The 24,583-nt window shown below is 54.3% G+C and overlaps 32 non-coding genes across 32 annotated transcripts; all 32 read right to left on the bottom strand.

Moving 5' to 3' along the window:
* Positions 1 to 430: 430 nt before the first annotated feature.
* Positions 431 to 646, bottom strand: LOC128475532 (small nucleolar RNA U3). The gene has a single exon (XR_008346588.1). It is a non-coding gene; the product is annotated as a small nucleolar RNA U3 (small nucleolar RNA).
* Positions 647 to 1,258: 612 nt separating this feature from the next.
* LOC128480813 (U1 spliceosomal RNA) lies at positions 1,259 to 1,422 on the bottom strand. Its single transcript, XR_008350598.1, has one exon. It is a non-coding gene; the product is annotated as a U1 spliceosomal RNA (small nuclear RNA).
* A 536-nt stretch (positions 1,423 to 1,958) lies between these two features.
* On the bottom strand, positions 1,959 to 2,174 carry LOC128481147 (small nucleolar RNA U3). Its single transcript, XR_008350905.1, has one exon. It is a non-coding gene; the product is annotated as a small nucleolar RNA U3 (small nucleolar RNA).
* Positions 2,175 to 2,786: 612 nt separating this feature from the next.
* LOC128481062 (U1 spliceosomal RNA) lies at positions 2,787 to 2,950 on the bottom strand. The gene has a single exon (XR_008350836.1). It is a non-coding gene; the product is annotated as a U1 spliceosomal RNA (small nuclear RNA).
* A 536-nt stretch (positions 2,951 to 3,486) lies between these two features.
* LOC128475658 (small nucleolar RNA U3) lies at positions 3,487 to 3,702 on the bottom strand. Its single transcript, XR_008346708.1, has one exon. It is a non-coding gene; the product is annotated as a small nucleolar RNA U3 (small nucleolar RNA).
* A 612-nt stretch (positions 3,703 to 4,314) lies between these two features.
* LOC128480812 (U1 spliceosomal RNA) lies at positions 4,315 to 4,478 on the bottom strand. The gene has a single exon (XR_008350597.1). It is a non-coding gene; the product is annotated as a U1 spliceosomal RNA (small nuclear RNA).
* Positions 4,479 to 5,014: 536 nt separating this feature from the next.
* LOC128481198 (small nucleolar RNA U3) lies at positions 5,015 to 5,230 on the bottom strand. The gene has a single exon (XR_008350953.1). It is a non-coding gene; the product is annotated as a small nucleolar RNA U3 (small nucleolar RNA).
* A 612-nt stretch (positions 5,231 to 5,842) lies between these two features.
* Positions 5,843 to 6,006, bottom strand: LOC128480811 (U1 spliceosomal RNA). The gene has a single exon (XR_008350596.1). It is a non-coding gene; the product is annotated as a U1 spliceosomal RNA (small nuclear RNA).
* A 536-nt stretch (positions 6,007 to 6,542) lies between these two features.
* LOC128481197 (small nucleolar RNA U3) lies at positions 6,543 to 6,758 on the bottom strand. Its single transcript, XR_008350952.1, has one exon. It is a non-coding gene; the product is annotated as a small nucleolar RNA U3 (small nucleolar RNA).
* A 612-nt stretch (positions 6,759 to 7,370) lies between these two features.
* LOC128480810 (U1 spliceosomal RNA) lies at positions 7,371 to 7,534 on the bottom strand. Its single transcript, XR_008350595.1, has one exon. It is a non-coding gene; the product is annotated as a U1 spliceosomal RNA (small nuclear RNA).
* Positions 7,535 to 8,070: 536 nt separating this feature from the next.
* LOC128481195 (small nucleolar RNA U3) lies at positions 8,071 to 8,286 on the bottom strand. The gene has a single exon (XR_008350951.1). It is a non-coding gene; the product is annotated as a small nucleolar RNA U3 (small nucleolar RNA).
* A 612-nt stretch (positions 8,287 to 8,898) lies between these two features.
* On the bottom strand, positions 8,899 to 9,062 carry LOC128480809 (U1 spliceosomal RNA). The gene has a single exon (XR_008350594.1). It is a non-coding gene; the product is annotated as a U1 spliceosomal RNA (small nuclear RNA).
* A 536-nt stretch (positions 9,063 to 9,598) lies between these two features.
* On the bottom strand, positions 9,599 to 9,814 carry LOC128481194 (small nucleolar RNA U3). Its single transcript, XR_008350950.1, has one exon. It is a non-coding gene; the product is annotated as a small nucleolar RNA U3 (small nucleolar RNA).
* A 612-nt stretch (positions 9,815 to 10,426) lies between these two features.
* LOC128480808 (U1 spliceosomal RNA) lies at positions 10,427 to 10,590 on the bottom strand. The gene has a single exon (XR_008350593.1). It is a non-coding gene; the product is annotated as a U1 spliceosomal RNA (small nuclear RNA).
* A 536-nt stretch (positions 10,591 to 11,126) lies between these two features.
* On the bottom strand, positions 11,127 to 11,342 carry LOC128475531 (small nucleolar RNA U3). Its single transcript, XR_008346587.1, has one exon. It is a non-coding gene; the product is annotated as a small nucleolar RNA U3 (small nucleolar RNA).
* A 612-nt stretch (positions 11,343 to 11,954) lies between these two features.
* On the bottom strand, positions 11,955 to 12,118 carry LOC128481111 (U1 spliceosomal RNA). Its single transcript, XR_008350883.1, has one exon. It is a non-coding gene; the product is annotated as a U1 spliceosomal RNA (small nuclear RNA).
* A 536-nt stretch (positions 12,119 to 12,654) lies between these two features.
* Positions 12,655 to 12,870, bottom strand: LOC128475628 (small nucleolar RNA U3). The gene has a single exon (XR_008346680.1). It is a non-coding gene; the product is annotated as a small nucleolar RNA U3 (small nucleolar RNA).
* Positions 12,871 to 13,482: 612 nt separating this feature from the next.
* On the bottom strand, positions 13,483 to 13,646 carry LOC128480807 (U1 spliceosomal RNA). Its single transcript, XR_008350592.1, has one exon. It is a non-coding gene; the product is annotated as a U1 spliceosomal RNA (small nuclear RNA).
* Positions 13,647 to 14,182: 536 nt separating this feature from the next.
* Positions 14,183 to 14,398, bottom strand: LOC128475529 (small nucleolar RNA U3). Its single transcript, XR_008346585.1, has one exon. It is a non-coding gene; the product is annotated as a small nucleolar RNA U3 (small nucleolar RNA).
* A 612-nt stretch (positions 14,399 to 15,010) lies between these two features.
* On the bottom strand, positions 15,011 to 15,174 carry LOC128480806 (U1 spliceosomal RNA). The gene has a single exon (XR_008350591.1). It is a non-coding gene; the product is annotated as a U1 spliceosomal RNA (small nuclear RNA).
* A 536-nt stretch (positions 15,175 to 15,710) lies between these two features.
* LOC128475528 (small nucleolar RNA U3) lies at positions 15,711 to 15,926 on the bottom strand. The gene has a single exon (XR_008346584.1). It is a non-coding gene; the product is annotated as a small nucleolar RNA U3 (small nucleolar RNA).
* Positions 15,927 to 16,537: 611 nt separating this feature from the next.
* LOC128481061 (U1 spliceosomal RNA) lies at positions 16,538 to 16,701 on the bottom strand. The gene has a single exon (XR_008350835.1). It is a non-coding gene; the product is annotated as a U1 spliceosomal RNA (small nuclear RNA).
* A 536-nt stretch (positions 16,702 to 17,237) lies between these two features.
* LOC128475627 (small nucleolar RNA U3) lies at positions 17,238 to 17,453 on the bottom strand. Its single transcript, XR_008346679.1, has one exon. It is a non-coding gene; the product is annotated as a small nucleolar RNA U3 (small nucleolar RNA).
* A 613-nt stretch (positions 17,454 to 18,066) lies between these two features.
* On the bottom strand, positions 18,067 to 18,230 carry LOC128480805 (U1 spliceosomal RNA). The gene has a single exon (XR_008350590.1). It is a non-coding gene; the product is annotated as a U1 spliceosomal RNA (small nuclear RNA).
* Positions 18,231 to 18,766: 536 nt separating this feature from the next.
* On the bottom strand, positions 18,767 to 18,982 carry LOC128475527 (small nucleolar RNA U3). The gene has a single exon (XR_008346583.1). It is a non-coding gene; the product is annotated as a small nucleolar RNA U3 (small nucleolar RNA).
* A 612-nt stretch (positions 18,983 to 19,594) lies between these two features.
* LOC128480969 (U1 spliceosomal RNA) lies at positions 19,595 to 19,758 on the bottom strand. Its single transcript, XR_008350748.1, has one exon. It is a non-coding gene; the product is annotated as a U1 spliceosomal RNA (small nuclear RNA).
* A 536-nt stretch (positions 19,759 to 20,294) lies between these two features.
* LOC128475517 (small nucleolar RNA U3) lies at positions 20,295 to 20,510 on the bottom strand. The gene has a single exon (XR_008346573.1). It is a non-coding gene; the product is annotated as a small nucleolar RNA U3 (small nucleolar RNA).
* A 612-nt stretch (positions 20,511 to 21,122) lies between these two features.
* Positions 21,123 to 21,286, bottom strand: LOC128480803 (U1 spliceosomal RNA). The gene has a single exon (XR_008350588.1). It is a non-coding gene; the product is annotated as a U1 spliceosomal RNA (small nuclear RNA).
* A 536-nt stretch (positions 21,287 to 21,822) lies between these two features.
* Positions 21,823 to 22,038, bottom strand: LOC128481192 (small nucleolar RNA U3). The gene has a single exon (XR_008350948.1). It is a non-coding gene; the product is annotated as a small nucleolar RNA U3 (small nucleolar RNA).
* Positions 22,039 to 22,650: 612 nt separating this feature from the next.
* LOC128480802 (U1 spliceosomal RNA) lies at positions 22,651 to 22,814 on the bottom strand. The gene has a single exon (XR_008350587.1). It is a non-coding gene; the product is annotated as a U1 spliceosomal RNA (small nuclear RNA).
* A 536-nt stretch (positions 22,815 to 23,350) lies between these two features.
* Positions 23,351 to 23,566, bottom strand: LOC128481154 (small nucleolar RNA U3). Its single transcript, XR_008350912.1, has one exon. It is a non-coding gene; the product is annotated as a small nucleolar RNA U3 (small nucleolar RNA).
* A 612-nt stretch (positions 23,567 to 24,178) lies between these two features.
* LOC128480801 (U1 spliceosomal RNA) lies at positions 24,179 to 24,342 on the bottom strand. Its single transcript, XR_008350586.1, has one exon. It is a non-coding gene; the product is annotated as a U1 spliceosomal RNA (small nuclear RNA).
* Between the last annotated feature and the right edge of the window lie 241 nt (positions 24,343 to 24,583).

Genomic DNA, 24,583 nt, shown 5'->3' with positions numbered 1-24,583 from the left:
ACAAGGTGCCTGCACACAGGAAATTCCTCATCGTTGCCCTTCAGGGAAAAGTCTTCCCGTGTTAAGCTGCGCTCGTAAAATCCAGCATTCCCAGAGCGCTTTGCAGCACAAAAATTTGCACGCGGTAGCACCGCCCATCAGCGGGACCTCGCGCCGGGGAAGGAGCATTTACCCCTTGGCGACCTTAACGCACGAGCCGGGCAACAGGACTTGGCTACCATTTGATGTTGGTACGCAGAACGTTTCCACGAAAGGCTCATGAAACATAGGCCACATTAAGCCCCTCGCGAGGCGTCTATCCTGTTAAGAGTAGGCCTGCCTCGAAAGCTAGTACGGTCGGCATAGAAGGAAGGCCCTCGAAAGAGGCCAACAAACACAATTAAGGCCGCATCCGCAGAAAGCACAGCTCGACGCGTCGCTACGAGAAGTAACCGCTCAGCTTGCGCGTTCCCCCTCCTAACCTGCCCTCGGGAAGAAAGGAACAGTCATCAGAAGCAACAGGCAGCCGTTAGCCACGGCGCTTGATACTCGCTTCGCGCTCAGGGGAACGCACGTGAGCTCTTCATCACGGTTACCGAGCCTGACCACTTCCGAGCACGTTTCTCCGGTCGGGCGCTATAGAAACGATCCCTGAAAGTATAGTCTTGACGTCCGCCCTGCGAGGGACACCGTCCCACCAAAAGGCATCGCTATATAGCTTGCAGCGACAAACTAAAGCTAAGACATTCGCACAACACCGAAAGAGAAGAAGACTTTGCAATGCATGAATCTTATGAAAACAAACAAAAAAAAAACCAATTCGTAACGCTTTTTCTTAGAAGTCAATGCGTGAAGTAGGCTAGATTGCGTTTATTCAACCACTGAACATACATTACATCCAAGGCAGGCTGCGAGGCAGCGCAGAACGGCAACATCAGCGGCTTGGCCGAGGACGCTCTGTGATGGCGTTTTTGCACGCTTTGGAAAAACAGGAAGGAAAAAAAACCAACCAGAGAAGCGTGAGTGATGAGACCACACGTTTAAGATTTAAGACCTCCCAGGGGTGGGGCTTATGCAGATATATTGTCTCTGACGCAGGAGCAACACCTGACGAGGCCGCAAAGAGCCTGGGGCGGCACCCTTTTCCCTAACCATAACGGAGGCGCGCCTTAAGGCGCTAGAGCAGCCCCCTTAGGAGGCAGCGGCAAGGGCCACGCCTGGAGAACCACCAGCTGATACCGGAGATAATCCCCGGGCTCTATCGTTAAACCGGGATGATCAGGGGAAAGCGCGAACGCAGTCCCCCACTACCAGAAATTATGCAGTCGAGTTTCCCGCATTTGGGGAAATCGCAGGGGTCAGCACAGCCGGAGTGCAATGGCTGAGCCTCACCCTGGGAGAACCCCCTTCGTGATCAGGGTATCTCCCCTGCCAGGTAAGTATGAGTTGCCATAGGAGATGGTGGGGGGCGCCACTTCCACACCCCTCGCTAAAGTCGTGGTGGGGGTTACTGCTCCAACACTCGGCTCTGTGCAGAACAGCTGCGTGGACAAGGTGCCTGCACACAGGAAATTCCTCATCGTTGCCCTTCAGGGAAAAGTCTTCCCGTGTTAAGCTGCGCTCGTAAAATCCAGCATTCCCAGAGCGCTTTGCAGCACAAAAATTTGCACGCGGTAGCACCGCCCATCAGCGGGACCTCGCGCCGGGGAAGGAGCATTTACCCCTTGGCGACCTTAACGCACGAGCCGGGCAACAGGACTTGGCTACCATTTGATGTTGGTACGCAGAACGTTTCCACGAAAGGCTCATGAAACATAGGCCACATTAAGCCCCTCGCGAGGCGTCTATCCTGTTAAGAGTAGGCCTGCCTCGAAAGCTAGTACGGTCGGCATAGAAGGAAGGCCCTCGAAAGAGGCCAACAAACACAATTAAGGCCGCATCCGCAGAAAGCACAGCTCGACGCGTCGCTACGAGAAGTAACCGCTCAGCTTGCGCGTTCCCCCTCCTAACCTGCCCTCGGGAAGAAAGGAACAGTCATCAAAAGCAACAGGCAGCCGTTAGCCACGGCGCTTGATACTCGCTTCGCGCTCAGGGGAACGCACGTGAGCTCTTCATCACGGTTACCGAGCCTGACCACTTCCGAGCACGTTTCTCCGGTCGGGCACTATAGAAACGATCCCTGAAAGTATAGTCTTGACGTCCGCCCTGCGAGGGACACCGTCCCACCAAAAGGCATCGCTATATAGCTTGCAGCGACAAACTAAAGCTAAGACATTCGCACAACACCGAAAGAGAAGAAGACTTTGCAATGCATGAATCTTATGAAAACAAACAAAAAAAAAACCAATTCGTAACGCTTTTTCTTAGAAGTCAATGCGTGAAGTAGGCTAGATTGCGTTTATTCAACCACTGAACATACATTACATCCAAGGCAGGCTGCGAGGCAGCGCAGAACGGCAACATCAGCGGCTTGGCCGAGGACGCTCTGTGATGGCGTTTTTGCACGCTTTGGAAAAGCAAGAAGGAAAAAAAACCAACCAGAGAAGCGTGAGTGATGAGACCACACGTTTAAGATTTAAGACCTCCCAGGGGTGGGGCTTATGCAGATATATTGTCTCTGACGCAGGAGCAACACCTGACGAGGCCGCAAAGAGCCTGGGGCGGCACCCTTTTCCCTAACCATAACGGAGGCGCGCCTTAAGGCGCTAGAGCAGCCCCCTTAGGAGGCAGCGGCAAGGGCCACGCCTGGAGAACCACCAGCTGATACCGGAGATAATCCCCGGGCTCTATCGTTAAACCGGGATGATCAGGGGAAAGCGCGAACGCAGTCCCCCACTACCAGAAATTATGCAGTCGAGTTTCCCGCATTTGGGGAAATCGCAGGGGTCAGCACAGCCGGAGTGCAATGGCTGAGCCTCACCCTGGGAGAACTCCCTTCGTGATCAGGGTATCTCCCCTGCCAGGTAAGTATGAGTTGCCATAGGAGATGGTGGGGGGCGCCACTTCCACACCCCTCGCTAAAGTCGTGGTGGGGGTTACTGCTCCAACACTCGGCTCTGTGCAGAACAGCTGCGTGGACAAGGTGCCTGCACACAGGAAATTCCTCATCGTTGCCCTTCAGGGAAAAGTCTTCCCGTGTTAAGCTGCGCTCGTAAAATCCAGCATTCCCAGAGCGCTTTGCAGCACAAAAATTTGCACGCGGTAGCACCGCCCATCAGCGGGACCTCGCGCCGGGGAAGGAGCATTTACCCCTTGGCGACCTTAACGCACGAGCCGGGCAACAGGACTTGGCTACCATTTGATGTTGGTACGCAGAACGTTTCCACGAAAGGCTCATGAAACATAGGCCACATTAAGCCCCTCGCGAGGCGTCTATCCTGTTAAGAGTAGGCCTGCCTCGAAAGCTAGTACGGTCGGCATAGAAGGAAGGCCCTCGAAAGAGGCCAACAAACACAATTAAGGCCGCATCCGCAGAAAGCACAGCTCGACGCGTCGCTACGAGAAGTAACCGCTCAGCTTGCGCGTTCCCCCTCCTAACCTGCCCTCGGGAAGAAAGGAACAGTCATCAGAAGCAACAGGCAGCCGTTAGCCACGGCGCTTGATACTCGCTTCGCGCTCAGGGGAACGCACGTGAGCTCTTCATCATGGTTACCGAGCCTGACCACTTCCGAGCACGTTTCTCCGGTCGGGCGCTATAGAAACGATCCCTGAAAGTATAGTCTTGACGTCCGCCCTGCGAGGGACACCGTCCCACCAAAAGGCATCGCTATATAGCTTGCAGCGACAAACTAAAGCTAAGACATTCGCACAACACCGAAAGAGAAGAAGACTTTGCAATGCATGAATCTTATGAAAACAAACAAAAAAAAAACCAATTCGTAACGCTTTTTCTTAGAAGTCAATGCGTGAAGTAGGCTAGATTGCGTTTATTCAACCACTGAACATACATTACATCCAAGGCAGGCTGCGAGGCAGCGCAGAACGGCAACATCAGCGGCTTGGCCGAGGACGCTCTGTGATGGCGTTTTTGCACGCTTTGGAAAAGCAAGAAGGAAAAAAAACCAACCAGAGAAGCGTGAGTGATGAGACCACACGTTTAAGATTTAAGACCTCCCAGGGGTGGGGCTTATGCAGATATATTGTCTCTGACGCAGGAGCAACACCTGACGAGGCCGCAAAGAGCCTGGGGCGGCACCCTTTTCCCTAACCATAACGGAGGCGCGCCTTAAGGCACTAGAGCAGCCCCCTTAGGAGGCAGCGGCAAGGGCCACGCCTGGAGAACCACCAGCTGATACCGGAGATAATCCCCGGGCTCTATCGTTAAACCGGGATGATCAGGGGAAAGCGCGAACGCAGTCCCCCACTACCAGAAATTATGCAGTCGAGTTTCCCGCATTTGGGGAAATCGCAGGGGTCAGCACAGCCGGAGTGCAATGGCTGAGCCTCACCCTGGGAGAACCCCCTTCGTGATCAGGGTATCTCCCCTGCCAGGTAAGTATGAGTTGCCATAGGAGATGGTGGGGGGCGCCACTTCCACACCCCTCGCTAAAGTCGTGGTGGGGGTTACTGCTCCAACACTCGGCTCTGTGCAGAACAGCTGCGTGGACAAGGTGCCTGCACACAGGAAATTCCTCATCGTTGCCCTTCAGGGAAAAGTCTTCCCGTGTTAAGCTGCGCTCGTAAAATCCAGCATTCCCAGAGCGCTTTGCAGCACAAAAATTTGCACGCGGTAGCACCGCCCATCAGCGGGACCTCGCGCCGGGGAAGGAGCATTTACCCCTTGGCGACCTTAACGCACGAGCCGGGCAACAGGACTTGGCTACCATTTGATGTTGGTACGCAGAACGTTTCCACGAAAGGCTCATGAAACATAGGCCACATTAAGCCCCTCGCGAGGCGTCTATCCTGTTAAGAGTAGGCCTGCCTCGAAAGCTAGTACGGTCGGCATAGAAGGAAGGCCCTCGAAAGAGGCCAACAAACACAATTAAGGCCGCATCCGCAGAAAGCACAGCTCGACGCGTCGCTACGAGAAGTAACCGCTCAGCTTGCGCGTTCCCCCTCCTAACCTGCCCTCGGGAAGAAAGGAACAGTCATCAAAAGCAACAGGCAGCCGTTAGCCACGGCGCTTGATACTCGCTTCGCGCTCAGGGGAACGCACGTGAGCTCTTCATCACGGTTACCGAGCCTGACCACTTCCGAGCACGTTTCTCCGGTCGGGCGCTATAGAAACGATCCCTGAAAGTATAGTCTTGACGTCCGCCCTGCGAGGGACACCGTCCCACCAAAAGGCATCGCTATATAGCTTGCAGCGACAAACTAAAGCTAAGACATTCGCACAACACCGAAAGAGAAGAAGACTTTGCAATGCATGAATCTTATGAAAACAAACAAAAAAAAAACCAATTCGTAACGCTTTTTCTTAGAGGTCAATGCGTGAAGTAGGCTAGATTGCGTTTATTCAACCACTGAACATACATTACATCCAAGGCAGGCTGCGAGGCAGCGCAGAACGGCAACATCAGCGGCTTGGCCGAGGACGCTCTGTGATGGCGTTTTTGCACGCTTTGGAAAAGCAAGAAGGAAAAAAAACCAACCAGAGAAGCGTGAGTGATGAGACCACACGTTTAAGATTTAAGACCTCCCAGGGGTGGGGCTTATGCAGATATATTGTCTCTGACGCAGGAGCAACACCTGACGAGGCCGCAAAGAGCCTGGGGCGGCACCCTTTTCCCTAACCATAACGGAGGCGCGCCTTAAGGCGCTAGAGCAGCCCCCTTAGGAGGCAGCGGCAAGGGCCACGCCTGGAGAACCACCAGCTGATACCGGAGATAATCCCCGGGCTCTATCGTTAAACCGGGATGATCAGGGGAAAGCGCGAACGCAGTCCCCCACTACCAGAAATTATGCAGTCGAGTTTCCCGCATTTGGGGAAATCGCAGGGGTCAGCACAGCCGGAGTGCAATGGCTGAGCCTCACCCTGGGAGAACCCCCTTCGTGATCAGGGTATCTCCCCTGCCAGGTAAGTATGAGTTGCCATAGGAGATGGTGGGGGGCGCCACTTCCACACCCCTCGCTAAAGTCGTGGTGGGGGTTACTGCTCCAACACTCGGCTCTGTGCAGAACAGCTGCGTGGACAAGGTGCCTGCACACAGGAAATTCCTCATCGTTGCCCTTCAGGGAAAAGTCTTCCCGTGTTAAGCTGCGCTCGTAAAATCCAGCATTCCCAGAGCGCTTTGCAGCACAAAAATTTGCACGCGGTAGCACCGCCCATCAGCGGGACCTCGCGCCGGGGAAGGAGCATTTACCCCTTGGCGACCTTAACGCACGAGCCGGGCAACAGGACTTGGCTACCATTTGATGTTGGTACGCAGAACGTTTCCACGAAAGGCTCATGAAACATAGGCCACATTAAGCCCCTCGCGAGGCGTCTATCCTGTTAAGAGTAGGCCTGCCTCGAAAGCTAGTACGGTCGGCATAGAAGGAAGGCCCTCGAAAGAGGCCAACAAACACAATTAAGGCCGCATCCGCAGAAAGCACAGCTCGACGCGTCGCTACGAGAAGTAACCGCTCAGCTTGCGCGTTCCCCCTCCTAACCTGCCCTCGGGAAGAAAGGAACAGTCATCAAAAGCAACAGGCAGCCGTTAGCCACGGCGCTTGATACTCGCTTCGCGCTCAGGGGAACGCACGTGAGCTCTTCATCACGGTTACCGAGCCTGACCACTTCCGAGCACGTTTCTCCGGTCGGGCGCTATAGAAACGATCCCTGAAAGTATAGTCTTGACGTCCGCCCTGCGAGGGACACCGTCCCACCAAAAGGCATCGCTATATAGCTTGCAGCGACAAACTAAAGCTAAGACATTCGCACAACACCGAAAGAGAAGAAGACTTTGCAATGCATGAATCTTATGAAAACAAACAAAAAAAAAACCAATTCGTAACGCTTTTTCTTAGAGGTCAATGCGTGAAGTAGGCTAGATTGCGTTTATTCAACCACTGAACATACATTACATCCAAGGCAGGCTGCGAGGCAGCGCAGAACGGCAACATCAGCGGCTTGGCCGAGGACGCTCTGTGATGGCGTTTTTGCACGCTTTGGAAAAGCAAGAAGGAAAAAAAACCAACCAGAGAAGCGTGAGTGATGAGACCACACGTTTAAGATTTAAGACCTCCCAGGGGTGGGGCTTATGCAGATATATTGTCTCTGACGCAGGAGCAACACCTGACGAGGCCGCAAAGAGCCTGGGGCGGCACCCTTTTCCCTAACCATAACGGAGGCGCGCCTTAAGGCGCTAGAGCAGCCCCCTTAGGAGGCAGCGGCAAGGGCCACGCCTGGAGAACCACCAGCTGATACCGGAGATAATCCCCGGGCTCTATCGTTAAACCGGGATGATCAGGGGAAAGCGCGAACGCAGTCCCCCACTACCAGAAATTATGCAGTCGAGTTTCCCGCATTTGGGGAAATCGCAGGGGTCAGCACAGCCGGAGTGCAATGGCTGAGCCTCACCCTGGGAGAACCCCCTTCGTGATCAGGGTATCTCCCCTGCCAGGTAAGTATGAGTTGCCATAGGAGATGGTGGGGGGCGCCACTTCCACACCCCTCGCTAAAGTCGTGGTGGGGGTTACTGCTCCAACACTCGGCTCTGTGCAGAACAGCTGCGTGGACAAGGTGCCTGCACACAGGAAATTCCTCATCGTTGCCCTTCAGGGAAAAGTCTTCCCGTGTTAAGCTGCGCTCGTAAAATCCAGCATTCCCAGAGCGCTTTGCAGCACAAAAATTTGCACGCGGTAGCACCGCCCATCAGCGGGACCTCGCGCCGGGGAAGGAGCATTTACCCCTTGGCGACCTTAACGCACGAGCCGGGCAACAGGACTTGGCTACCATTTGATGTTGGTACGCAGAACGTTTCCACGAAAGGCTCATGAAACATAGGCCACATTAAGCCCCTCGCGAGGCGTCTATCCTGTTAAGAGTAGGCCTGCCTCGAAAGCTAGTACGGTCGGCATAGAAGGAAGGCCCTCGAAAGAGGCCAACAAACACAATTAAGGCCGCATCCGCAGAAAGCACAGCTCGACGCGTCGCTACGAGAAGTAACCGCTCAGCTTGCGCGTTCCCCCTCCTAACCTGCCCTCGGGAAGAAAGGAACAGTCATCAAAAGCAACAGGCAGCCGTTAGCCACGGCGCTTGATACTCGCTTCGCGCTCAGGGGAACGCACGTGAGCTCTTCATCACGGTTACCGAGCCTGACCACTTCCGAGCACGTTTCTCCGGTCGGGCGCTATAGAAACGATCCCTGAAAGTATAGTCTTGACGTCCGCCCTGCGAGGGACACCGTCCCACCAAAAGGCATCGCTATATAGCTTGCAGCGACAAACTAAAGCTAAGACATTCGCACAACACCGAAAGAGAAGAAGACTTTGCAATGCATGAATCTTATGAAAACAAACAAAAAAAAAACCAATTCGTAACGCTTTTTCTTAGAGGTCAATGCGTGAAGTAGGCTAGATTGCGTTTATTCAACCACTGAACATACATTACATCCAAGGCAGGCTGCGAGGCAGCGCAGAACGGCAACATCAGCGGCTTGGCCGAGGACGCTCTGTGATGGCGTTTTTGCACGCTTTGGAAAAGCAAGAAGGAAAAAAAACCAACCAGAGAAGCGTGAGTGATGAGACCACACGTTTAAGATTTAAGACCTCCCAGGGGTGGGGCTTATGCAGATATATTGTCTCTGACGCAGGAGCAACACCTGACGAGGCCGCAAAGAGCCTGGGGCGGCACCCTTTTCCCTAACCATAACGGAGGCGCGCCTTAAGGCGCTAGAGCAGCCCCCTTAGGAGGCAGCGGCAAGGGCCACGCCTGGAGAACCACCAGCTGATACCGGAGATAATCCCCGGGCTCTATCGTTAAACCGGGATGATCAGGGGAAAGCGCGAACGCAGTCCCCCACTACCAGAAATTATGCAGTCGAGTTTCCCGCATTTGGGGAAATCGCAGGGGTCAGCACAGCCGGAGTGCAATGGCTGAGCCTCACCCTGGGAGAACCCCCTTCGTGATCAGGGTATCTCCCCTGCCAGGTAAGTATGAGTTGCCATAGGAGATGGTGGGGGGCGCCACTTCCACACCCCTCGCTAAAGTCGTGGTGGGGGTTACTGCTCCAACACTCGGCTCTGTGCAGAACAGCTGCGTGGACAAGGTGCCTGCACACAGGAAATTCCTCATCGTTGCCCTTCAGGGAAAAGTCTTCCCGTGTTAAGCTGCGCTCGTAAAATCCAGCATTCCCAGAGCGCTTTGCAGCACAAAAATTTGCACGCGGTAGCACCGCCCATCAGCGGGACCTCGCGCCGGGGAAGGAGCATTTACCCCTTGGCGACCTTAACGCACGAGCCGGGCAACAGGACTTGGCTACCATTTGATGTTGGTACGCAGAACGTTTCCACGAAAGGCTCATGAAACATAGGCCACATTAAGCCCCTCGCGAGGCGTCTATCCTGTTAAGAGTAGGCCTGCCTCGAAAGCTAGTACGGTCGGCATAGAAGGAAGGCCCTCGAAAGAGGCCAACAAACACAATTAAGGCCGCATCCGCAGAAAGCACAGCTCGACGCGTCGCTACGAGAAGTAACCGCTCAGCTTGCGCGTTCCCCCTCCTAACCTGCCCTCGGGAAGAAAGGAACAGTCATCAAAAGCAACAGGCAGCCGTTAGCCACGGCGCTTGATACTCGCTTCGCGCTCAGGGGAACGCACGTGAGCTCTTCATCACGGTTACCGAGCCTGACCACTTCCGAGCACGTTTCTCCGGTCGGGCGCTATAGAAACGATCCCTGAAAGTATAGTCTTGACGTCCGCCCTGCGAGGGACACCGTCCCACCAAAAGGCATCGCTATATAGCTTGCAGCGACAAACTAAAGCTAAGACATTCGCACAACACCGAAAGAGAAGAAGACTTTGCAATGCATGAATCTTATGAAAACAAACAAAAAAAAAACCAATTCGTAACGCTTTTTCTTAGAGGTCAATGCGTGAAGTAGGCTAGATTGCGTTTATTCAACCACTGAACATACATTACATCCAAGGCAGGCTGCGAGGCAGCGCAGAACGGCAACATCAGCGGCTTGGCCGAGGACGCTCTGTGATGGCGTTTTTGCACGCTTTGGAAAAGCAAGAAGGAAAAAAAACCAACCAGAGAAGCGTGAGTGATGAGACCACACGTTTAAGATTTAAGACCTCCCAGGGGTGGGGCTTATGCAGATATATTGTCTCTGCCGCAGGAGCAACACCTGACGAGGCCGCAAAGAGCCTGGGGCGGCACCCTTTTCCCTAACCATAACGGAGGCGCGCCTTAAGGCACTAGAGCAGCCCCCTTAGGAGGCAGCGGCAAGGGCCACGCCTGGAGAACCACCAGCTGATACCGGAGATAATCCCCGGGCTCTATCGTTAAACCGGGATGATCAGGGGAAAGCGCGAACGCAGTCCCCCACTACCAGAAATTATGCAGTCGAGTTTCCCGCATTTGGGGAAATCGCAGGGGTCAGCACAGCCGGAGTGCAATGGCTGAGCCTCACCCTGGGAGAACCCCCTTCGTGATCAGGGTATCTCCCCTGCCAGGTAAGTATGAGTTGCCATAGGAGATGGTGGGGGGCGCCACTTCCACACCCCTCGCTAAAGTCGTGGTGGGGGTTACTGCTCCAACACTCGGCTCTGTGCAGAACAGCTGCGTGGACAAGGTGCCTGCACACAGGAAATTCCTCATCGTTGCCCTTCAGGGAAAAGTCTTCCCGTGTTAAGCTGCGCTCGTAAAATCCAGCATTCCCAGAGCGCTTTGCAGCACAAAAATTTGCACGCGGTAGCACCGCCCATCAGCGGGACCTCGCGCCGGGGAAGGAGCATTTACCCCTTGGCGACCTTAACGCACGAGCCGGGCAACAGGACTTGGCTACCATTTGATGTTGGTACGCAGAACGTTTCCACGAAAGGCTCATGAAACATAGGCCACATTAAGCCCCTCGCGAGGCGTCTATCCTGTTAAGAGTAGGCCTGCCTCGAAAGCTAGTACGGTCGGCATAGAAGGAAGGCCCTCGAAAGAGGCCAACAAACACAATTAAGGCCGCATCCGCAGAAAGCACAGCTCGACGCGTCGCTACGAGAAGTAACCGCTCAGCTTGCGCGTTCCCCCTCCTAACCTGCCCTCGGGAAGAAAGGAACAGTCATCAGAAGCAACAGGCAGCCGTTAGCCACGGCGCTTGATACTCGCTTCGCGCTCAGGGGAACGCACGTGAGCTCTTCATCACGGTTACCGAGCCTGACCACTTCCGAGCACGTTTCTCCGGTCGGGCGCTATAGAAACGATCCCTGAAAGTATAGTCTTGACGTCCGCCCTGCGAGGGACACCGTCCCACCAAAAGGCATCGCTATATAGCTTGCAGCGACAAACTAAAGCTAAGACATTCGCACAACACCGAAAGAGAAGAAGACTTTGCAATGCATGAATCTTATGAAAACAAACAAAAAAAAAACCAATTCGTAACGCTTTTTCTTAGAGGTCAATGCGTGAAGTAGGCTAGATTGCGTTTATTCAACCACTGAACATACATTACATCCAAGGCAGGCTGCGAGGCAGCGCAGAACGGCAACATCAGCGGCTTGGCCGAGGACGCTCTGTGATGGCGTTTTTGCACGCTTTGGAAAAGCAAGAAGGAAAAAAAACCAACCAGAGAAGCGTGAGTGATGAGACCACACGTTTAAGATTTAAGACCTCCCAGGGGTGGGGCTTATGCAGATATATTGTCTCTGACGCAGGAGCAACACCTGACGAGGCCGCAAAGAGCCTGGGGCGGCACCCTTTTCCCTAACCATAACGGAGGCGCGCCTTAAGGCGCTAGAGCAGCCCCCTTAGGAGGCAGCGGCAAGGGCCACGCCTGGAGAACCACCAGCTGATACCGGAGATAATCCCCGGGCTCTATCGTTAAACCGGGATGATCAGGGGAAAGCGCGAACGCAGTCCCCCACTACCAGAAATTATGCAGTCGAGTTTCCCGCATTTGGGGAAATCGCAGGGGTCAGCACAGCCGGAGTGCAATGGCTGAGCCTCACCCTGGGAGAACTCCCTTCGTGATCAGGGTATCTCCCCTGCAAGGTAAGTATGAGTTGCCATAGGAGATGGTGGGGGGCGCCACTTCCACACCCCTCGCTAAAGTCGTGGTGGGGGTTACTGCTCCAACACTCGGCTCTGTGCAGAACAGCTGCGTGGACAAGGTGCCTGCACACAGGAAATTCCTCATCGTTGCCCTTCAGGGAAAAGTCTTCCCGTGTTAAGCTGCGCTCGTAAAATCCAGCATTCCCAGAGCGCTTTGCAGCACAAAAATTTGCACGCGGTAGCACCGCCCATCAGCGGGACCTCGCGCCGGGGAAGGAGCATTTACCCCTTGGCGACCTTAACGCACGAGCCGGGCAACAGGACTTGGCTACCATTTGATGTTGGTACGCAGAACGTTTCCACGAAAGGCTCATGAAACATAGGCCACATTAAGCCCCTCGCGAGGCGTCTATCCTGTTAAGAGTAGGCCTGCCTCGAAAGCTAGTACGGTCGGCATAGAAGGAAGGCCCTCGAAAGAGGCCAACAAACACAATTAAGGCCGCATCCGCAGAAAGCACAGCTCGACGCGTCGCTACGAGAAGTAACCGCTCAGCTTGCGCGTTCCCCCTCCTAACCTGCCCTCGGGAAGAAAGGAACAGTCATCAGAAGCAACAGGCAGCCGTTAGCCACGGCGCTTGATACTCGCTTCGCGCTCAGGGGAACGCACGTGAGCTCTTCATCACGGTTACCTAGCCTGACCACTTCCGAGCACGTTTCTCCGGTCGGGCGCTATAGAAACGATCCCTGAAAGTATAGTCTTGACGTCCGCCCTGCGAGGGACACCGTCCCACCAAAAGGCATCGCTATATAGCTTGCAGCGACAAACTAAAGCTAAGACATTCGCACAACACCGAAAGAGAAGAAGACTTTGCAATGCATGAATCTTATGAAAACAAACAAAAAAAAAACCAATTCGTAACGCTTTTTCTTAGAGGTCAATGCGTGAAGTAGGCTAGATTGCGTTTATTCAACCACTGAACATACATTACATCCAAGGCAGGCTGCGAGGCAGCGCAGAACGGCAACATCAGCGGCTTGGCCGAGGACGCTCTGTGATGGCGTTTTTGCACGCTTTGGAAAAGCAAGAAGGAAAAAAAACCAACCAGAGAAGCGTGAGTGATGAGACCACACGTTTAAGATTTAAGACCTCCCAGGGGTGGGGCTTATGCAGATATATTGTCTCTGACGCAGGAGCAACACCTGACGAGGCCGCAAAGAGCCTGGGGCGGCACCCTTTTCCCTAACCATAACGGAGGCGCGCCTTAAGGCGCTAGAGCAGCCCCCTTAGGAGGCAGCGGCAAGGGCCACGCCTGGAGAACCACCAGCTGATACCGGAGATAATCCCCGGGCTCTATCGTTAAACCGGGATGATCAGGGGAAAGCGCGAACGCAGTCCCCCACTACCAGAAATTATGCAGTCGAGTTTCCCGCATTTGGGGAAATCGCAGGGGTCAGCACAGCCGGAGTGCAATGGCTGAGCCTCACCCTGGGAGAACCCCCTTCGTGATCAGGGTATCTCCCCTGCCAGGTAAGTATGAGTTGCCATAGGAGATGGTGGGGGGCGCCACTTCCACACCCCTCGCTAAAGTCGTGGTGGGGGTTACTGCTCCAACACTCGGCTCTGTGCAGAACAGCTGCGTGGACAAGGTGCCTGCACACAGGAAATTCCTCATCGTTGCCCTTCAGGGAAAAGTCTTCCCGTGTTAAGCTGCGCTCGTAAAATCCAGCATTCCCAGAGCGCTTTGCAGCACAAAAATTTGCACGCGGTAGCACCGCCCATCAGCGGGACCTCGCGCCGGGGAAGGAGCATTTACCCCTTGGCGACCTTAACGCACGAGCCGGGCAACAGGACTTGGCTACCATTTGATGTTGGTACGCAGAACGTTTCCACGAAAGGCTCATGAAACATAGGCCACATTAAGCCCCTCGCGAGGCGTCTATCCTGTTAAGAGTAGGCCTGCCTCGAAAGCTAGTACGGTCGGCATAGAAGGAAGGCCCTCGAAAGAGGCCAACAAACACAATTAAGGCCGCATCCGCAGAAAGCACAGCTCGACGCGTCGCTACGAGAAGTAACCGCTCAGCTTGCGCGTTCCCCCTCCTAACCTGCCCTCGGGAAGAAAGGAACAGTCATCAGAAGCAACAGGCAGCCGTTAGCCACGGCGCTTGATACTCGCTTCGCGCTCAGGGGAACGCACGTGAGCTCTTCATCACGGTTACCGAGCCTGACCACTTCCGAGCACGTTTCTCCGGTCGGGCGCTATAGAAACGATCCCTGAAAGTATAGTCTTGACGTCCGCCCTGCGAGGGACACCGTCCCACCAAAAGGCATCGCTATATAGCTTGCAGCGACAAACTAAAGCTAAGACATTCGCACAACACCGAAAGAGAAGAAGACTTTGCAATGCATGAATCTTATGAAAACAAACAAAAAAAAAACCAATTCGTAACGCTTTTTCTTAGAAGTCAATGCGTGAAGTAGGCTAGATTGCGTTTATTCAACCACTGAACATACATTACATCCAAGGCAGGCTGCGAGGCAGCGCAGAACGGCAACATCAGCGGCTTGGCCGAGGACGCTCTGTGATGGCGTTTTTGCACGCTTTGGAAAAACAGGAAGGAAAAAAAACCAACCAGAGAAGCGTGAGTGATGAGACCACACGTTTAAGATTTAAGACCTCCCAGGGGTGGGGCTTATGCAGATATATCGTCTCTGACGCAGGAGCAACACCTGACGAGGCCGCAAAGAGCCTGGGGCGGCACCCTTTTCCCTAACCATAACGGAGGCGCGCCTTAAGGCGCTAGAGCAGCCCCCTTAGGAGGCAGCGGCAAGGGCCACGCCTGGAGAACCACCAGCTGATACCGGAGATAATCCCCGGGCTCTATCGTTAAACCGGGATGATCAGGGGAAAGCGCGAACGCAGTCCCCCACTACCAGAAATTATGCAGTCGAGTTTCCCGCATTTGGGGAAATCGCAGGGGTCAGCACAGCCGGAGTGCAATGGCTGAGCCTCACCCTGGGAGAACCCCCTTCGTGATCAGGGTATCTCCCCTGCCAGGTAAGTATGAGTTGCCATAGGAGATGGTGGGGGGCGCCACTTCCACACCCCTCGCTAAAGTCGTGGTGGGGGTTACTGCTCCAACACTCGGCTCTGTGCAGAACAGCTGCGTGGACAAGGTGCCTGCACACAGGAAATTCCTCATCGTTGCCCTTCAGGGAAAAGTCTTCCCGTGTTAAGCTGCGCTCGTAAAATCCAGCATTCCCAGAGCGCTTTGCAGCACAAAAATTTGCACGCGGTAGCACCGCCCATCAGCAGGACCTCGCGCCGGGGAAGGAGCATTTACCCCTTGGCGACCTTAACGCACGAGCCGGGCAACAGGACTTGGCTACCATTTGATGTTGGTACGCAGAACGTTTCCACGAAAGGCTCATGAAACATAGGCCACATTAAGCCCCTCGCGAGGCGTCTATCCTGTTAAGAGTAGGCCTGCCTCGAAAGCTAGTACGGTCGGCATAGAAGGAAGGCCCTCGAAAGAGGCCAACAAACACAATTAAGGCCGCATCCGCAGAAAGCACAGCTCGACGCGTCGCTACGAGAAGTAACCGCTCAGCTTGCGCGTTCCCCCTCCTAACCTGCCCTCGGGAAGAAAGGAACAGTCATCAGAAGCAACAGGCAGCCGTTAGCCACGGCGCTTGATACTCGCTTCGCGCTCAGGGGAACGCACGTGAGCTCTTCATCACGGTTACCGAGCCTGACCACTTCCGAGCACGTTTCTCCGGTCGGGCGCTATAGAAACGATCCCTGAAAGTATAGTCTTGACGTCCGCCCTGCGAGGGACACCGTCCCACCAAAAGGCATCGCTATATAGCTTGCAGCGACAAACTAAAGCTAAGACATTCGCACAACACCGAAAGAGAAGAAGACTTTGCAATGCATGAATCTTATGAAAACAAACAAAAAAAAACCAATTCGTAACGCTTTTTCTTAGAGGTCAATGCGTGAAGTAGGCTAGATTGCGTTTATTCAACCACTGAACATACATTACATCCAAGGCAGGCTGCGAGGCAGCGCAGAACGGCAACATCAGCGGCTTGGCCGAGGACGCTCTGTGATGGCGTTTTTGCACGCTTTGGAAAAGCAAGAAGGAAAAAAAACCAACCAGAGAAGCGTGAGTGATGAGACCACACGTTTAAGATTTAAGACCTCCCAGGGGTGGGGCTTATGCAGATATATTGTCTCTGACGCAGGAGCAACACCTGACGAGGCCGCAAAGAGCCTGGGGCGGCACCCTTTTCCCTAACCATAACGGAGGCGCGCCTTAAGGCGCTAGAGCAGCCCCCTTAGGAGGCAGCGGCAAGGGCCACGCCTGGAGAACCACCAGCTGATACCGGAGATAATCCCCGGGCTCTATCGTTAAACCGGGATGATCAGGGGAAAGCGCGAACGCAGTCCCCCACTACCAGAAATTATGCAGTCGAGTTTCCCGCATTTGGGGAAATCGCAGGGGTCAGCACAGCCGGAGTGCAATGGCTGAGCCTCACCCTGGGAGAACTCCCTTCGTGATCAGGGTATCTCCCCTGCCAGGTAAGTATGAGTTGCCATAGGAGATGGTGGGGGGCGCCACTTCCACACCCCTCGCTAAAGTCGTGGTGGGGGTTACTGCTCCAACACTCGGCTCTGTGCAGAACAGCTGCGTGGACAAGGTGCCTGCACACAGGAAATTCCTCATCGTTGCCCTTCAGGGAAAAGTCTTCCCGTGTTAAGCTGCGCTCGTAAAATCCAGCATTCCCAGAGCGCTTTGCAGCACAAAAATTTGCACGCGGTAGCACCGCCCATCAGCGGGACCTCGCGCCGGGGAAGGAGCATTTACCCCTTGGCGACCTTAACGCACGAGCCGGGCAACAGGACTTGGCTACCATTTGATGTTGGTACGCAGAACGTTTCCACGAAAGGCTCATGAAACATAGGCCACATTAAGCCCCTCGCGAGGCGTCTATCCTGTTAAGAGTAGGCCTGCCTCGAAAGCTAGTACGGTCGGCATAGAAGGAAGGCCCTCGAAAGAGGCCAACAAACACAATTAAGGCCGCATCCGCAGAAAGCACAGCTCGACGCGTCGCTACGAGAAGTAACCGCTCAGCTTGCGCGTTCCCCCTCCTAACCTGCCCTCGGGAAGAAAGGAACAGTCATCAGAAGCAACAGGCAGCCGTTAGCCACGGCGCTTGATACTCGCTTCGCGCTCAGGGGAACGCACGTGAGCTCTTCATCACGGTTACCTAGCCTGACCACTTCCGAGCACGTTTCTCCGGTCGGGCGCTATAGAAACGATCCCTGAAAGTATAGTCTTGACGTCCGCCCTGCGAGGGACACCGTCCCACCAAAAGGCATCGCTATATAGCTTGCAGCGACAAACTAAAGCTAAGACATTCGCACAACACCGAAAGAGAAGAAGACTTTGCAATGCATGAATCTTATGAAAACAAACAAAAAAAAAAACCAATTCGTAACGCTTTTTCTTAGAGGTCAATGCGTGAAGTAGGCTAGATTGCGTTTATTCAACCACTGAACATACATTACATCCAAGGCAGGCTGCGAGGCAGCGCAGAACGGCAACATCAGCGGCTTGGCCGAGGACGCTCTGTGATGGCGTTTTTGCACGCTTTGGAAAAGCAAGAAGGAAAAAAAACCAACCAGAGAAGCGTGAGTGATGAGACCACACGTTTAAGATTTAAGACCTCCCAGGGGTGGGGCTTATGCAGATATATTGTCTCTGACGCAGGAGCAACACCTGACGAGGCCGCAAAGAGCCTGGGGCGGCACCCTTTTCCCTAACCATAACGGAGGCGCGCCTTAAGGCGCTAGAGCAGCCCCCTTAGGAGGCAGCGGCAAGGGCCACGCCTGGAGAACCACCAGCTGATACCGGAGATAATCCCCGGGCTCTATCGTTAAACCGGGATGATCAGGGGAAAGCGCGAACGCAGTCCCCCACTACCAGAAATTATGCAGTCGAGTTTCCCGCATTTGGGGAAATCGCAGGGGTCAGCACAGCCGGAGTGCAATGGCTGAGCCTCACCCTGGGAGAACCCCCTTCGTGATCAGGGTATCTCCCCTGCCAGGTAAGTATGAGTTGCCATAGGAGATGGTGGGGGGCGCCACTTCCACACCCCTCGCTAAAGTCGTGGTGGGGGTTACTGCTCCAACACTCGGCTCTGTGCAGAACAGCTGCGTGGACAAGGTGCCTGCACACAGGAAATTCCTCATCGTTGCCCTTCAGGGAAAAGTCTTCCCGTGTTAAGCTGCGCTCGTAAAATCCAGCATTCCCAGAGCGCTTTGCAGCACAAAAATTTGCACGCGGTAGCACCGCCCATCAGCGGGACCTCGCGCCGGGGAAGGAGCATTTACCCCTTGGCGACCTTAACGCACGAGCCGGGCAACAGGACTTGGCTACCATTTGATGTTGGTACGCAGAACGTTTCCACGAAAGGCTCATGAAACATAGGCCACATTAAGCCCCTCGCGAGGCGTCTATCCTGTTAAGAGTAGGCCTGCCTCGAAAGCTAGTACGGCCGGCATAGAAGGAAGGCCCTCGAAAGAGGCCAACAAACACAATTAAGGCCGCATCCGCAGAAAGCACAGCTCGACGCGTCGCTACGAGAAGTAACCGCTCAGCTTGCGCGTTCCCCCTCCTAACCTGCCCTCGGGAAGAAAGGAACAGTCATCAGAAGCAACAGGCAGCCGTTAGCCACGGCGCTTGATACTCGCTTCGCGCTCAGGGGAACGCACGTGAGCTCTTCATCACGGTTACCGAGCCTGACCACTTCCGAGCACGTTTCTCCGGTCGGGCGCTATAGAAACGATCCCTGAAAGTATAGTCTTGACGTCCGCCCTGCGAGGGACACCGTCCCACCAAAAGGCATCGCTATATAGCTTGCAGCGACAAACTAAAGCTAAGACATTCGCACAACACCGAAAGAGAAGAAGACTTTGCAATGCATGAATCTTATGAAAACAAACAAAAAAAAAACCAATTCGTAACGCTTTTTCTTAGAAGTCAATGCGTGAAGTAGGCTAGATTGCGTTTATTCAACCACTGAACATACATTACATCCAAGGCAGGCTGCGAGGCAGCGCAGAACGGCAACATCAGCGGCTTGGCCGAGGACGCTCTGTGATGGCGTTTTTGCACGCTTTGGAAAAGCAAGAAGGAAAAAAAACCAACCAGAGAAGCGTGAGTGATGAGACCACACGTTTAAGATTTAAGACCTCCCAGGGGTGGGGCTTATGCAGATATATTGTCTCTGACGCAGGAGCAACACCTGACGAGGCCGCAAAGAGCCTGGGGCGGCACCCTTTTCCCTAACCATAACGGAGGCGCGCCTTAAGGCGCTAGAGCAGCCCCCTTAGGAGGCAGCGGCAAGGGCCACGCCTGGAGAACCACCAGCTGATACCGGAGATAATCCCCGGGCTCTATCGTTAAACCGGGATGATCAGGGGAAAGCGCGAACGCAGTCCCCCGCTACCAGAAATTATGCAGTCGAGTTTCCCGCATTTGGGGAAATCGCAGGGGTCAGCACAGCCGGAGTGCAATGGCTGAGCCTCACCCTGGGAGAACCCCCTTCGTGATCAGGGTATCTCCCCTGCCAGGTAAGTATGAGTTGCCATAGGAGATGGTGGGGGGCGCCACTTCCACACCCCTCGCTAAAGTCGTGGTGGGGGTTACTGCTCCAACACTCGGCTCTGTGCAGAACAGCTGCGTGGACAAGGTGCCTGCACACAGGAAATTCCTCATCGTTGCCCTTCAGGGAAAAGTCTTCCCGTGTTAAGCTGCGCTCGTAAAATCCAGCATTCCCAGAGCGCTTTGCAGCACAAAAATTTGCACGCGGTAGCACCGCCCATCAGCGGGACCTCGCGCCGGGGAAGGAGCATTTACCCCTTGGCGACCTTAACGCACGAGCCGGGCAACAGGACTTGGCTACCATTTGATGTTGGTACGCAGAACGTTTCCACGAAAGGCTCATGAAACATAGGCCACATTAAGCCCCTCGCGAGGCGTCTATCCTGTTAAGAGTAGGCCTGCCTCGAAAGCTAGTACGGTCGGCATAGAAGGAAGGCCCTCGAAAGAAGCCAACAAACACAATTAAGGCCGCATCCGCAGAAAGCACAGCTCGACGCGTCGCTACGAGAAGTAACCGCTCAGCTTGCGCGTTCCCCCTCCTAACCTGCCCTCGGGAAGAAAGGAACAGTCATCAAAAGCAACAGGCAGCCGTTAGCCACGGCGCTTGATACTCGCTTCGCGCTTAGGGGAACGCACGTGAGCTCTTCATCACGGTTACCGAGCCTGACCACTTCCGAGCACGTTTCTCCGGTCGGGCGCTATAGAAACGATCCCTGAAAGTATAGTCTTGACGTCCGCCCTGCGAGGGACACCGTCCCACCAAAAGGCATCGCTATATAGCTTGCAGCGACAAACTAAAGCTAAGACATTCGCACAACACCGAAAGAGAAGAAGACTTTGCAATGCATGAATCTTATGAAAACAAACAAAAAAAAAAACAATTCGTAACGCTTTTTCTTAGAGGTCAATGCGTGAAGTAGGCTAGATTGCGTTTATTCAACCACTGAACATACATTACATCCAAGGCAGGCTGCGAGGCAGCGCAGAACGGCAACATCAGCGGCTTGGCCGAGGACGCTCTGTGATGGCGTTTTTGCACGCTTTGGAAAAGCAAGAAGGAAAAAAAACCAACCAGAGAAGCGTGAGTGATGAGACCACACGTTTAAGATTTAAGACCTCCCAGGGGTGGGGCTTATGCAGATATATTGTCTCTGACGCAGGAGCAACACCTGACGAGGCCGCAAAGAGCCTGGGGCGGCACCCTTTTCCCTAACCATAACGGAGGCGCGCCTTAAGGCGCTAGAGCAGCCCCCTTAGGAGGCAGCGGCAAGGGCCACGCCTGGAGAACCACCAGCTGATACCGGAGACAATCCCCGGGCTCTATCGTTAAACCGGGATGATCAGGGGAAAGCGCGAACGCAGTCCCCCACTACCAGAAATTATGCAGTCGAGTTTCCCGCATTTGGGGAAATCGCAGGGGTCAGCACAGCCGGAGTGCAATGGCTGAGCCTCACCCTGGGAGAACCCCCTTCGTGATCAGGGTATCTCCCCTGCCAGGTAAGTATGAGTTGCCATAGGAGATGGTGGGGGGCGCCACTTCCACACCCCTCGCTAAAGTCGTGGTGGGGGTTACTGCTCCAACACTCGGCTCTGTGCAGAACAGCTGCGTGGACAAGGTGCCTGCACACAGGAAATTCCTCATCGTTGCCCTTCAGGGAAAAGTCTTCCCGTGTTAAGCTGCGCTCGTAAAATCCAGCATTCCCAGAGCGCTTTGCAGCACAAAAATTTGCACGCGGTAGCACCGCCCATCAGCAGGACCTCGCGCCGGGGAAGGAGCATTTACCCCTTGGCGACCTTAACGCACGAGCCGGGCAACAGGACTTGGCTACCATTTGATGTTGGTACGCAGAACGTTTCCACGAAAGGCTCATGAAACATAGGCCACATTAAGCCCCTCGCGAGGCATCTATCCTGTTAAGAGTAGGCCTGCCTCGAAAGCTAGTACGGTCGGCATTGAAGGAAGGCCCTCGAAAGAGGCCAACAAACACAATTAAGGCCGCATCCGCAGAAAGCACAGCTCGACGCGTCGCTACGAGAAGTAACCGCTCAGCTTGCGCGTTCCCCCTCCTAACCTGCCCTCGGGAAGAAAGGAACAGTCATCAAAAGCAACAGGCAGCCGTTAGCCACGGCGCTTGATACTCGCTTCGCGCTCAGGGGAACGCACGTGAGCTCTTCATCACGGTTACCGAGCCTGACCACTTCCGAGCACGTTTCTCCGGTCGGGCGCTATAGAAACGATCCCTGAAAGTATAGTCTTGACGTCCGCCCTGCGAGGGACACCGTCCCACCAAAAGGCATCGCTATATAGCTTGCAGCGACAAACTAAAGCTAAGACATTCGCACAACACCGAAAGAGAAGAAGACTTTGCAATGCATGAATCTTATGAAAACAAACAAAAAAAAAACCAATTCGTAACGCTTTTTCTTAGAAGTCAATGCGTGAAGTAGGCTAGATTGCGTTTATTCAACCACTGAACATACATTACATCCAAGGCAGGCTGCGAGGCAGCGCAGAACGGCAACATCAGCGGCTTGGCCGAGGACGCTCTGTGATGGCGTTTTTGCACGCTTTGGAAAAGCAAGAAGGAAAAAAAACCAACCAGAGAAGCGTGAGTGATGAGACCACACGTTTAAGATTTAAGACCTCCCAGGGGTGGGGCTTATGCAGATACATTGTCTCTGACGCAGGAGCAACACCTGACGAGGCCGCAAAGAGCCTGGGGCGGCACCCTTTTCCCTAACCATAACGGAGGCGCACCTTAAGGCGCTAGAGCAGCCCCCTTAGGAGGCAGCGGCAAGGGCCACGCCTGGAGAACCACCAGCTGATACCGGAGATAATCCCCGGGCTCTATCGTTAAACCGGGATGATCAGGGGAAAGCGCGAACGCAGTCCCCCACTACCAGAAATTATGCAGTCGAGTTTCCCGCATTTGGGGAAATCGCAGGGGTCAGCACAGCCGGAGTGCAATGGCTGAGCCTCACCCTGGGAGAACCCCCTTCGTGATCAGGGTATCTCCCCTGCCAGGTAAGTATGAGTTGCCATAGGAGATGGTGGGGGGCGCCACTTCCACACCCCTCGCTAAAGTCGTGGTGGGGGTTACTGCTCCAACACTCGGCTCTGTGCAGAACAGCTGCGTGGACAAGGTGCCTGCACACAGGAAATTCCTCATCGTTGCCCTTCAGGGAAAAGTCTTCCCGTGTTAAGCTGCGCTCGTAAAATCCAGCATTCCCAGAGCGCTTTGCAGCACAAAAATTTGCACGCGGTAGCACCGCCCATCAGCGGGACCTCGCGCCGGGGAAGGAGCATTTACCCCTTGGCGACCTTAACGCACGAGCCGGGCAACAGGACTTGGCTACCATTTGATGTTGGTACGCAGAACGTTTCCACGAAAGGCTCATGAAACATAGGCCACATTAAGCCCCTCGCGAGGCGTCTATCCTGTTAAGAGTAGGCCTGCCTCGAAAGCTAGTACGGTCGGCACAGAAGGAAGGCCCTCGAAAGAGGCCAACAAACACAATTAAGGCCGCATCCGCAGAAAGCACAGCTCGACGCGTCGCTACGAGAAGTAACCGCTCAGCTTGCGCGTTCCCCCTCCTAACCTGCCCTCGGGAAGAAAGGAACAGTCATCAAAAGCAACAAGCAGCCGTTAGCCACGGCGCTTGATACTCGCTTCGCGCTCAGGGGAACGCACGTGAGCTCTTCATCACGGTTACCGAGCCTGACCACTTCCGAGCACGTTTCTCCGGTCGGGCGCTATAGAAACGATCCCTGAAAGTATAGTCTTGACGTCCGCCCTGCGAGGGACACCGTCCCACCAAAAGGCATCGCTATATAGCTTGCAGCGACAAACTAAAGCTAAGACATTCGCACAACACCGAAAGAGAAGAAGACTTTGCAATGCATGAATCTTATGAAAACAGACAAAAAAAAAACCAATTCGTAACGCTTTTTCTTAGAAGTCAATGCGTGAAGTAGGCTAGATTGCGTTTATTCAACCACTGAACATACATTACATCCAAGGCAGGCTGCGAGGCAGCGCAGAACGGCAACATCAGCGGCTTGGCCGAGGACGCTCTGTGATGGCGTTTTTGCATGCTTTGGAAAAGCAAGAAGGAAAAAAAACCAACCAGAGAAGCGTGAGTGATGAGACCACACGTTTAAGATTTAAGACCTCCCAGGGGTGGGGCTTATGCAGATATATCGTCTCTGACGCAGGAGCAACACCTGACGAGGCCGCAAAGAGCCTGGGGCGGCACCCTTTTCCCTAACCATAACGGAGGCGCGCCTTAAGGCGCTAGAGCAGCCCCCTTAGGAGGCAGCGGCAAGGGCCACGCCTGGAGAACCACCAGCTGATACCGGAGACAATCCCCGGGCTCTATCGTTAAACCGGGATGATCAGGGGAAAGCGCGAACGCAGTCCCCCACTACCAGAAATTATGCAGTCGAGTTTCCCGCATTTGGGGAAATCGCAGGGGTCAGCACAGCCGGAGTGCAATGGCTGAGCCTCACCCTGGGAGAACCCCCTTCGTGATCAGGGTATCTCCCCTGCCAGGTAAGTATGAGTTGCCATAGGAGATGGTGGGGGGCGCCACTTCCACACCCCTCGCTAAAGTCGTGGTGGGGGTTACTGCTCCAACACTCGGCTCTGTGCAGAACAGCTGCGTGGACAAGGTGCCTGCACACAGGAAATTCCTCATCGTTGCCCTTCAGGGAAAAGTCTTCCCGTGTTAAGCTGCGCTCGTAAAATCCAGCATTCCCAGAGCGCTTTGCAGCACAAAAATTTGCACGCGGTAGCACCGCC

The sequence above is a fragment of the Spea bombifrons genome, chromosome 2 (genome assembly GCF_027358695.1).
Source record: "Spea bombifrons isolate aSpeBom1 chromosome 2, aSpeBom1.2.pri, whole genome shotgun sequence".
Lineage (NCBI taxonomy): Eukaryota > Metazoa > Chordata > Amphibia > Anura > Pelobatidae > Spea > Spea bombifrons.
Note: the sequence above shows the minus strand (reverse complement) of the source record. Positions and strands in the feature narration are given on the sequence as shown.